This window comes from Oryzias latipes, chromosome 19 (assembly GCF_002234675.1).
Source record: "Oryzias latipes chromosome 19, ASM223467v1".
Lineage (NCBI taxonomy): Eukaryota > Metazoa > Chordata > Actinopteri > Beloniformes > Adrianichthyidae > Oryzias > Oryzias latipes.
Window position 1 is genome coordinate 15,099,107 of NC_019877.2, and position 12,806 is coordinate 15,111,912.

A 12,806-nucleotide genomic window follows, 5' to 3' on the forward strand; every position below is an offset into this window, starting at 1 on the left:
TGATCTGATGTGGTTTATCAATCATCACAAGGCACTGGATTTTGTTACTTGAAAATAATCCATCTGATCGGAATCAGATTACAAAAACTAAGTAAAACTATAAAATGAATTGACTTGGTAAGGGTGGGATTATATAAACTCGTTTCTTACCAACCTCTTTTCAAGCGATAAATCAAGCTCTACTTTGTTAATGATAACTGTTTTTAATTAAGCATTAAGTGTCTTTTTGTTTGTTTTAGTTTCTGTTCTTTTAATCTATGCATTTCATCATTTCTGCAATGAGTGTGATAAATCTGTGTTAATTCTTTATTGCTTTGACTACAATCCTTGAAATAAATCAATAAATTAAATCATATCAATGTAATCATTTATTAATTTTGTAGACACTAAAGTTGAGGTTTCTATAACTGTAGACTATCAAAATTGATTGCACAAAAAAGCTTAAAATGTTTCATCTTTCTGCATTAAAATCCAAGTTGACTAACAAAAAACATAAGAATTTTTTCACCCTTTTATGTTTCCTGCAAAGACATGCTCCAATCTGTGGAATAAAATACTCAGATTGATTGCGCTGAGATCTGATAAGGGAAGTAAAGACCATCTTGACCATCTTCTGTCTTCATCATCTGTTATCGTTAAACTTGTTTCTTCCTGTTTACCCTGAAAATGTGAGGAGTGCCCAGAGGAGCTTTTTCAGGGCTAAATAGCTGGAAAACATTCAGACATTAATCACACTGTCGCCAGACATAGCTGACATCACAGCACTTGCAGGAAAAAGTCTCTCAAAAGCACACTTATGTGTAAACATGCGCATATGTGCTTAAACACACAGAGAAACACTCTGTTATTCTTTAGGAAAATGCACACAGATTCTGCAAATGTGCAAATGGGACTGCATGCATGCAGACTAACAGATGTTTGCTCAAAGTAATTTGAAAAGAAATCTATTAATGTGCACTTGTTAAAAGAATGCAATGTTATTCTGTAAGAAAGATATCCTTTTGGCAAATGCTTTTGCAGTCTTCTGTGTCCAGCCAGTGGCGAAAAGCAAAATCAAAACTGCTACAAATCCTGTAATCAAAAAGAAAGTATTTTAGGAAAATTATCCACTGAACGGAAAAGCAACATTTGCACTGAAAACTTCTTTTTAATAAAAAAAATAATAATTTTAACTTTATGAGAAGTTAGTAGTCCAAACTAATGAAAGCCTGCTGAGACATAAAAGGTTAAAGGTGCAATCCGCATAAGCAATTTTTTAAACAATTAAAGGACAAAGAAATGTTCTTCGTTTAGAGCAAATTTAGTTAAAATTTCAAGATTTATCAAATGTTGTATTTTTTAAGCTTTCTCTTAAGTCAACTGTCAACTTTTGCAACAATTCAGTTTATTTTGAAAAATTAACAAAAGCAACCTGAAACTTGAAGAAAAACGCAGCTACAAGATGAAAATTGTGTTGTTGGTGTTTTGTGTGTTATTGCATTTTTTCTAGTGATGATAACGTACACAAAGAAAATTAAGCTTAAAATTGCACTTCTGAGTATATCTTTATCTAAATTGTTGTGAATTCGGAGCAGACAAAAAAATGCAGTTTGAATAAGTGTGCAGATGTGACGAAGAAGCTACAATCAGCGGGCAACAAGCTCCATTCCGGTGCTTCTACCTGAAGACAAATAGATCCATGTACGTCGTTGTTTTCGTTTAGCTAAAATATTGCTGGCCAATTTTGTTGCACCGCTACTGTTTGTTTAGTGTTTTGAGGAGGTCTAAGCTAGTGGGAGAGATTGTAAACAAAGAGATGATGGGAAAGGGTGCAGGCTTACCTGCTCACAACTCAGAGGGAAATTTCTAATGAATTATCGTTGCTCTGCTGAGATTTTTGTGATTTTGGCTAAAATTGGTATAATTATTATTAAAAGACCACGCTATCACAATAGATCAGAAGATGATCAGAGAGGGTCTTTTAGAATGCATCGTCTTTTTCGAGGATAAAGACACACATTGATGTCTAAACAGACCGTTTTCCTTGGACAAAAAGAGATTTCACTTTTTCCTTCCAGTCACAGATGACAGAATATGTTCTATTAGCTGTAGAGATAGGGCGAAATTCTGCTGAAAAAGGAAGCTGCATATCCACAAAGGTTTGAAGAGTTGCACCCTTGAATCCTGAATGCAAACATTGGTGCAGCCGCAGAGGCACAGGAGTTGTTACCCAATTCAAAATATGCAAAATACAGTTACACTCCAGCCAAGTGCTGTTGTTTTTGGAACAAATTTTTAGTTGCAGGTGATTTCAATCTCCCCAAATCAAGTGACAAGCACACTAGCACATTAGTAGCTAACCGGTTGTTGCCTTTGAAAAAAAGAACAAAGACCTGGTTGTAATGATTGTGTGCGTGTATGTGAGTGAACGTACAACCTGACACTAATCTAAAAACACACATCCTGTGGTGAACATGATGTAGAGCCATCCTAAATGAATATGACATTTCTAATTTTTTAACTGCCCCACACTGAGGAACAATGTCCTATAGGCATAAACCACAAAAGGCTTTTTGGTAAGGTGATGCACATTTTACTGTATAATTGATAAACTATCCAAGACACTCTCCCTTAGTGCACGACTTTCTGCATCTGTTATTACACAGTTACCAGAACAGACATGTCAACTATGTGGAAATTGTGGGAGAAAATAAAAGTAAGTAAAAGAAGGACATTTTGGTTGCTGTTTACTGCTGGTTTCACTAGCAGTTTAAGCCTAAAGGAGGAAACAAAATGATACTTTAAACAACACAAAAAAGAGCTCTGAAGAGTAGGCTAAACACATGGCTACAAAATAAAAAGAAAGAGAAGCTGACTGGAAGGCATTACTGCTGTTGGTTGCAGTAGAATGTAAGCAAAATAGACCCCAGCAGGAAGATTAAAACAACAAATTTAGTAGTTATTTATGTATTCTATTGTAGCATCTAATAGTGTGCTCTCAGCAAACCCCTATTTATGAGCCAGAGTAAGGGCGGATTCAAGTCAGAAAAGTCTGCTGATTTTCTTTTTTTCCGAATTGAGAGCTGACTTGCCAAGTGGTTTCTCATTGCACTTTATGAAAGTGGACTACTTTGTAAATAACTACACCCATCAGCCTGAAATCACAAGGACGGAGAAATACAACTTTAAACAGCCAAAGGTGGAGGTCTTGAGTTCTCCATCAGCTGTTGGGATAATTGCCATCTTGTTACAGGTACAAATTTCTGAAAATGAGCTTGAATATCAAGACCAGAATGCAACAACAGTACAAGGGAATGCTTTCCTGTGCCAGTCCCAACTCTGGGTCAATGTAGAGGGTAATGTCAGGAAGTGCTTTTGATGTCAAATCAAAGCTGGATCAAATAATGAAATCACCAATTCTATGTACAGTACATATGAGACATTAATGGCACTAAATGTGGGTTCTTAAACAGACTTTTAGCATATGGTGTTCACAAAGGCCTGTCACTACTAAGTCTGTGTCCTTAATTGGTTCAAAGTTCAACTGGTTTGACTTTTATTGCGCATTCAGTTGTCAGGCATTTGTACGTAGAGCCCAAAAATGGACTTAAAAACCTTCATAGCGATAGATGAGCGTGAGAGTTTCAATGGGGAAGCCCAAAACAGACATTTGCACACGTTTACACAGACTTCAGTGGAAGCGGATGCTCGAACGCACCTTTCCCAGCTCAATGTGAATGTAGCATAAAACAATTTCCCTATCAGATTGGTCATGGCTCAGATTAACAACACCCGCTACCAGCTTTTTTGACCTACAGGTTTCCAGTGGAAATTGTACTACTGTTAGTCAAAGAAGGAGAAAATGAACATATGTTCAGAGAAGACTGTAGGAATGTTGAACTGGTGAAGATAGGAAGACAGTGGAGTCACAATTATTAAAGAAAAGCTGTCAGTTTTGGAAATAGTGAATTTAGGGCCAACATGCAACAACTCTTTTTATCTATTTTTAGGTTTTGTGTGAGATAAGTAAGGTTAAAGATACAAACAGAGAGATGATAATGTGGTAATCACACTATTAGGTAAAGAGGACCATCCTTGTGCTGACTTAATTATTTATATGTAAAGTGTCCTTTTCACATGACCGCATCATTTAAGTTTATGATGGTATCAAACATAATTTTAAGAAAAAAAGCAGCAAGTCAAAACCACATTAGAAGAAGTGCGTTTGGTGTAGATAAATAGAACACTGCAATATTGTGTTGGCAGTCTGTGGGTTTGCGCTTTTAATCCAATGCAGGCGGAACAGCCAGGTCTTCATAAGGGCTCTTTTCATGGAACTGTGGGACCTGGTGCTTTTGGGGCCATGGGTGTAGGAACAAGTCACCCCTACTACCCCCACCCCAACCCTTCCTTCTTACACACCCATCCAGGGACTTGTCATCCTTCTTCCATCCCTTTGTGGAGCTTTTCCACTTTGATTTCATGTTTGCCCATCTCATGGATGTGGGAAGGGGCAAGGAGAGGAATTCCACAAAAGATCCCATGAGACCCTGCCCCCTCTGTTTCCTAAACATGCACACTAGTGCACATAAAACAAAAGCTCACATATACAATAAAACAGTTGATGTATAAGAACATGTTATTAAAAAAAATTTAATCTATTTCAACCTTTGCATCATTTTTAAAATTTGATTATCGCAAACACAAATGAAGGCAACAATGACGTCATTTCCAGGTGGATGATGAACAGATCAGACTAACGCAGGAGTCCCCCACCAGCTGTTCGTCTCTCCCCCCATGGACTGTGAATTAGTCCCAGACTAGGGGTCCCAGGGTGTTCCCCCAGGGAGCCTCAGAGTTCTGGGTGTTAGTGTTGCTACTGGGGTTTTATAGACTCCCTACTGAGAGCATCTCCTTAGACCAGACAATGGGGAGCATTTATCCCCGGGGTGACCGTGCTGACCCCCAAAACTCACTACCTTAAATCCACTGGACTGGCGGCTTTTTTCAGAAAGCTTTTCACAAGGCCTCACAAAGCAGTTTGGCTTGAGAACAAGCATCCTTGGCTAAGCATCACTTCTAATCATGTACTATAGGGAGGAATCTGGGGGTAAATTTTATGTGCTGACAGCATGAAATTAAGACATTAACCCATTGGAAATGTGCTCTGATTTATACAATCTTTGTCATTCAAACCTGTTTGAGCAGCATTTTGATGATGGGGACGCATTTCACGTTTTCTCAAATAAATTCTCAGCCACCAACAGAGACAAAAGAACTCAGACAGAAACACATGCCGCTACATTTTCACACCACCAACGCCTAAACTCAACAGTCAGCCTGCTCTCTAGGGAGGAATCAAACATTTTCTATTTTTATTCTAATCTCTGTTGCCCTTTTTTCATCCTTCCCATACTTCACCTTTGTTCCCGTTTCAAACACTTCTTCTTCCTCTCATCCTCACTTCTTCTGTGGTGTTTTTGTTTTTTTTCCATCCTCTTTTTTTCACTAATCCACCCCCTTATTTTCTGCATTTTAATTGGGGGAAGGCTGTTTTTTTTTGTACAAAAAAACAGAGGTATACGTTCTGTTGATGTGAGGTAGGACGGAAAGAGAAAGAGGTTAATATATGTGAGTTTGAAAGAATGCCTTTATAAATGTGATTGAGACATAGCAAAAGGGGTTTCTCCCTCACATTAGTTTATGTGCGTATCCTTTTAGGGACCTCCGCCTCTAGAAGGGAGCTTCCTTTCACTTTTCTTTTTTATCTAAAGCATCCTATACAATCCGTAACGCCCTGTTAAACGTGAAGAAAGTAGACTAAAAGCAATGAGTGAGCAATAGATGTCTGTGGTGTTTTTTCCACCACATTTCTTCACATTTTACATCTACCCAAAATAGATTTAAAAAGAAACAACGCCAAAGGGGGTGTTTGAACCAGTAACAGATTTTAGATTTCAACAATACTAAAAATGAAAAAGGGTGTATGGTCAATTAAATCAAAACATCAAAGTAAAGTTTTTAAAGAAAGTCAAAAGTAAAAACCTGTAGGAAGGTATAAAAACATTCATCTACATATGCCTAATGTTAAAAGGATGCATAAAGCCATACTACTCAAACCATTTCCTTAGAAATCCGTCCATCCATCTTTATGTTTTCCAAACCGGCTTAATCCCTTACGAGGTCATGGGGCTTCTGGAACCTATCCCAGCTACTGTCAAGGGGCGGGGTACACCTTCGCCAGTCCATCACAGTGCTTTCTTTGATGCCTCTATAGAAAAATTAACACAAAAAAAAATATCATGATTTCCATTTCAATATTTATCCAAATGTTTTGCATTTTAAAACAGCGTTTGGATCAGTAAGACAAGTCAATGAAAGTACCACTGAGAAGCAGAAACACAGATCCCTTTTTATTAAAATGTTCAAATCAAAAGCTGCTGGTCAGACACATTTGACTTCAATGGGCACCTCTTGAAGTCCATTTTAACTGCTTTATTTCTTTTAAATGTGTTTATCTGTAAAAAAAAGTGAACAAAGAGCTTTCTTTTATGTACAAAATTTACCTCAAAATCTTGTAGGGTTTCTTTTTAGCAGCTAGTTTAAAGATTTTTCAGAATTGCAGAATCCTGCATTCACCAGCCACTTTACATAATTTCTACAACTTCAATGAATCATGAAAATGACATCTGCAGCAACACAAACATTTCAGCCACACATGAAAAACAGCACTCTTTGTGGGAGACTGGAGACATTACAATTTTTAAATTTAAGTGGACAGCTGTGACATTGTGAATGTATTGATCAGCCCATGATTTAAAGCAAAAGTACTTCATATTTCAACCCTTCAATTGGAGTTGAGGTTGCTTTACAACTTTAGATAACATAATTTGCTACTCCACAAAACATAAAGAACTGACCCAGAATGCAATGTGGTATTTTGCATAATTTGCATCACTTAAGTAAAAAACAGATGGATCATGTCTATGAAATGGACACATTGTGGCTTTTCAACTTTTAATTGCAGGTCATCTCAAGGTTTTCATGAGCAGATGAGGTTAGCGCCCAGCCTGTTTAGAGTTCTTTGCTTTTGTGGGTCTTAAAAAAAATAATTGGCACAAAAAACACAGGGAAAAAACGATGTAAACAAAAAAATAAAAATAAAGCAAAGAACACTAGTTTTTTTTTTTTTTCCGAATACACGAAAACATTTGAATGAAGACCATCAGATTTTTGTGTATGCAATACGCTTCCATTTTAAACAGCCCTGCTGTATAAAAATCTTTCTAATGCTATTTTGATTTGATTATAGCTCTTAGATAAGCCATTTAGCTCTTTTCATTCAAAAAGGTTATACAAAATGGGACGAACTGTCTTCCCTTGGTAGACGCATACACAGGAGTGATCAAATCTGGTTTGTTTCAAAAGAAAATGAGAGAAACGTGTTTCTTTTTTCCTTGTTTTTTTTCTTTTCACCACTGATCTAAAAGGTTTTTAGACATAACATGTGGTTAAGTCAGACAAACCGCAGAGCCGGCTGCTCTAAACAACAAACCACCATGACAACATTCTGCCACATTCCACGTGGCCAGCTGTAAACAAAGGGAAAAAGGCCTCTCATGCAAAAGTGCCATTAGCATTTCAACTTTTTAAAAAATGAAGAAATGTGTTGATAACAGTAAAAACATGTTGCTTTCCAGCTTTTTGAAGGTACTTTGTGGTTTAAATGCCATTTTCCTTTCTGTTTATTCTAAGATTAGCCTTTGTCAATACTTAGTAATTTACAAAGTAGTGCATGACTGAGTCTGAGTCCTTTTCTGACCCAGGGATAATTGATATACAAAGGTTAAATATGCTTGGAGTGCAGAATGTTTGCAGCAGGTTGTTGACTGAAGTCTGGGTGGGTGCAGCCAGACAAAAAACAGGTGGAGAGTCAAAGGGGTTAAATCCGAACAGGTTGATGGAGTGCATACATGTACGGAGAGCAGTTGGTCCTGGACTGAAAGTGTGTGAAGGCGTAAGGGTCATCAGCTCTGAGTTCAAATGTGAGGTTGTGGAGTTCAAGCACGGTGCACTGGAGGGGTTTGACAGCCATCTGTTTTAAAAAAGGTTTACTTTAAAAGCCAAACCCAGTCTCCAGTCATTTGAAGCACTGTATCAAAGGCCAAAAGGGTTTAACCCTTGTGCTATCCTATGGGGTCCAGATGACCCGATCCTTACATTGATGCGTTCTCCCTACCATGACAAAGGTGGATAAAGGTGAAGAGGATTTCATGTAATCCATGGAAACCAGTGAATTTTACAAATCATTGAAGAAAAAAGGTTTAGCGCACATTCTAGTGGGTCTAGATGACCCAACTCCCAATGTTAAAGTGCCTAGGATAGCACAAGGGTTTAAAGACTCACTACAGTCATATTTGTGATTTATTGAAAAATCGTTCCCAGTGGTCCAGTTGTACAGGAGGCTTTATTGCCCGTGACGGACCTTCCAGAACCTGATTTTTTGAACTATAGCCCATGGTGTTCACACTGGACAAGTTGGGAGGGGCTTTTTCTCTACCATTTACTAGCACATGTCTGCCACCTACAGTTGGAAGAGGCTTGGTGCAAAATATCAAAGTGGTGCAAATCTCATGAATCTTCCTCCATGCTTTTTCTTTCACAACTCTATTCCCATATATAAAAGACTTGGTGTAATAAAATTGCACAAACCGCATTTATTAATTTCTCTTCCATGGTCAGTTTTCAAACAGTTGACACTTCTGTGAATTAAGATATTCCTTTATTAGTCCCACGATGGGGACATTTCCTTGTTGCAGCAGCAGTACAGGTACAGAGAGCAATATGTAAAAAAAACAAAAACAAACTATGGAGTCAATATACACACATATGTACACAATATACACATACATTTCCAAGAAGAAAAAAAATTAAATGGCACGCCATCCATACGTTACTACCAAATCAGAGTCCCTAAATGGTTAAAGTTTGACCTGGTTTAACTTTCAATGCACATTTTGTATTTAGAGCCAGAAAAGGTCAAAGAAAGATGCTTAGCTACACATGAATGCGAGAGTTTTGAACTTGGAAGCTCAAAACTTAGATTTAAGCATTTACATAGTAGCTGCTTGAACACGTGTTGCTGCCTTTGTTGCGTTACACATATATTGTTTATTTTCATAACTCAAAAAGATAGCTAAACCTGAAGGACGCATCTTCTTCAATGTTCTCCCTCTTTGAAAATATGAAATTGTGTATTTCTTTTTTAAATTTGAAGGACGTTTTTTTTCTTCTTCAGATTCCTAGAAGTGGTGGCACTAACTCACATGCACACTCACAACATTACATGGTCATGCAGACAAATCATGCAGGCTTGGTACGCCTTGGCGTTCTAAAAAGAGGCCAGAACTCCTCACTACTCTCATCTTCAAAGCAGCTAAAGAGGAGAAGAGAGGCAGCTGAAAAGCCCACGGTGCGTTTGGCACATCAAAACCCACTTTGACTATGAAGAAGAAGCACTTTAATATTTACAAATTGCAATAAAACTGCATGCTGTTTGAGTGAAGGGAGTTAATATCCACACAAAGTGTGCTGTAAATAAAAACAACTTTTACAGTGTCACTTTAAAGGCTCGTAAAAGGGGAAAGTTTCCTTTCCTAATCTTCATGTGAGAACATAACTAAATTAAAGCCTTTGAAATTGTATTGGAGGCTTTATTGCCTAACCGAAAGTGTTTGGATGATGAATTTTTGACTGTTGGCTGCAAAACTAATTTCCAACCGTAAAGCTAAATGCTTTGTAGAGCAGGTTATTGGTTTCCTGCAACTGTTTGATCAGTAATTCGCTTTGTAAATCTACAGTTTTACACTACAGTAAAGTTTATACTTGTAGGTTGAGATGGGGAACAATAAGGGGATTTGACTGTTCACAAAACTTTAACAACAATGAAGATTGCAGGAAGTGGCGGCTCACATGAATTAGAACTGAAAGCAAAGTTGAAACATATTTTATGACTGTGTTTTTAAATTTCTACTTCATGTCCGATGGTAAAAACCCAAGTGGAGAGCATCTCAAGAATTCAGGAGACGGCGTGTTTGTTTCAGGCACCAGAGTCCACTCAGACGGCCACAGATTCCTGGGGTTTGCAGCGGAAGAGCCAGAAGAGCTGAAACTTAATCAACTCAGTATAGATGCAAGACAGAGATTAGATACTGAAATTCCTGACCTTTTTGCAAATGAATGGTTTGGAATCTATACAGCAGTTAAAAATAACAGTTGCAATAACTGCATGGGAAAAAAAGTTTAGTCTGCTCTTGATCCAAACATTTTATAAACAAACTCTTTTTACTCAAAGTTAAGAAAAAAAAATCCTTAAAGGATAAAAAATTTAAAAATTGTAATTTTCATTTGTTCTTCTTATAGTACAGATATCTTTTTTCTTTCTTTTAAGTGTAATTAAGACTCACTTTGCACTAGCTCAGGTCAGCATTTTTTTGTTTTTTGTCTCAAAGTCACCTTATTTGAAAAAAGCGTGAAAGCTCAATCAAACTCCCATCCAACAAAACAAATTCTGATTCATTTCAACAAATAAATATCTTAGTGCTTTTGCAAATGAACCCTAGTGTGTCTCAGGGAAAGAGCAAAGGACTATCCAGAAGACCGGGGATGAGAAGTAAGGCCTTAGTCACAACCGCTCTTACGGGGCCTGCGGACAAAAAAAAAAAATGGGAAAACCTGTACAGGCCTCCATGAAAATTTAAGAGCGTAGACCCCTTTGAGAGCCCATAGCGTAATAATGTTCATGCACATGTTTTACTACAGGCATGCTGTGGGCAACAGGTTGTAGAGAACACCTGTAAAGGTTAAACGCAATCACGTCATACGAATCTGCGCACTGCGCAAGGGGCCCGTTAGTGCTATTCATGTGATAACTGTGTGCAACCTTACTGTTAGAATTTCTGAAATTAGACAGTCAGAGCGTAGTCAGAGTGGGCGTCCTTACATGTCACCTGCACAGCCTGTGCCCTAACCCTAACACAGAGAATGTGCAAAGGGCTTTCCTGAAGACCAAGGACCAGAAATAAACTGCTCTTTGATCCAGAAATAGAAAGAAAAAAAATGTGACAAAATGCTACACAAAAAGAAAAAAACTGTCATGGTGCCTCTGTCAGTCCCCCCCCCCCTCTCACTCGGTTCCTGACGCGACCAGCTGAAGCCACTCTCCTCATCAGCCTGCAGCCTCTTTAGGAGTTCCAGAACCAGTATCCGACGCCAGTTCATTGTACTCCTACGGTGCTTAGTCAGGTCGACTCTTGTTCTGTCCATGCCTGTTTTCCCTTCGCTTAATCCTCTTTTGTCTGCCCGCCTTCAGGAATACCTCACCACAAGTGCTCACCTGGTTGCCGTCATCTATCCATGCTCCTCACTTCCACCTCGCATCCTGCTCAAGCCGTGTCATCCGGTTGCTGCCGTCAACACCCTCCAGCCACGCCTCAGCTCCGACTCAAGATCTCAAGACTTCCATCTTGCTCACAGATCAAACCTCTTCCTGTAAATTAAATCTATTATAATCACGTTACGGTTTCCTGAGTCTCCTTCCGGGTTCCAGCATTTGGGTCTGCCAGGTCGAGATCATGACAAAAACATCAACATAAAGATTTAGTATTGTGGAATGTTGCACTATAATACAGTGTGGATCATTCCAATGAGGCCAGATTGTCTTAGTTTTATAATAACAGCATATAGATGATTAACAAATGACTTTAAAATCATTTCAGTCAGACAAACTCATGCAGTAAAATATTTATTTTCACATACTTATTTTTCACATTCTTAGTTGGCATTCACAATCTTTTCGTTTGGCATAAGGCTCCGTACAATTCCATGAGATAATTTTTTCCATAAAACTTTTGGGTAATAACCCCAAACGGAGCCTACAGGTGAAAGCCGGGGAGGAGGGTGGGGTGACGAATGCAGCGCTGCAGTAAGGAAGAGAATGAACGGCTGCACACCTGGACTTAAATAGGACACTGAACAGGTGAGTTAATTAACTACCCGCCCTAGGGGGGGGGGGACCGAAGCAAATACTGCAGAGTCTGCCTTCCTGAAAGGCGAACTCGTTCGCTTATTAAGGGTAAATCCTCCAAACTGAACAGGTAAAGGGTGGCAGGAAAACCTCTGAATGGAAGATTGGGAAAACTCTGTAAAAGCCATCGTCTACCTTGACTGACTGGGGTCAAAGGGGACAGAAAAAGAGAAAATCAAACACAAAAATGTTTGTTAGACAAACATCTGGGTTAATGACAAATCCCTGTCTCACAACATCTGTTACAAGACAGCAGAAGAGTTATTGCAGCAGTATGGAGCCAAGACTTCCACACTTTAAGTAGTCATCCCTTCCTATATCAAGCTGCTAATTTCTTAAAAATGGAAAAAATTGCACCAAAATGTATTTCTGCAGTTTGCCTTGCTTGGTAGAGTGGATTTCTGATATAATCTGACACGTCTTGTGTCCATGCACTAATAGGCTACACCTTAGGCTCCTTTGGAGAGAGAATGTGTGTGTGTGCAGGGTTAATAGAAAAAAATGGTGCATGTGCAAACTCTTGCACACCCATTTGTGTGTTTTGTAATTCATCTCCTGAGCTTGAATAGACCCCCAAGCCAAAGTTAATGAAGTGAAATGAGAATTATTAGCCAATTGTATTAAATTCACTGACAGGCAAACGTGAGGAAACAAAGACCAAAGATTTGAGACATGGTTTCACAAGGGATTCTGGAAGCACAGTCACCAAAATATACATTTTCATGAAATAAAAATTAAGTAA

General features: G+C 38.4%; 1 long non-coding RNA gene across 1 annotated transcript in view; it reads right to left on the reverse strand.

Annotated features, from left to right (window-relative positions):
• Nucleotides 1-387: 387 nt before the first annotated feature.
• LOC110017226 overlaps nucleotides 388-12,806 on the reverse strand; it is a 30,370-nt gene continuing 17,951 nt past the window's right edge. Inside the window, exons 2-3 of the long non-coding RNA XR_002292551.2 lie at nucleotides 6,160-6,250; nucleotides 388-1,071 (exon numbers count right to left, since the gene is read on the reverse strand). This is a non-coding gene — a long non-coding RNA (uncharacterized LOC110017226). The remainder of the gene's footprint in view (nucleotides 1,072-6,159; nucleotides 6,251-12,806) is intronic.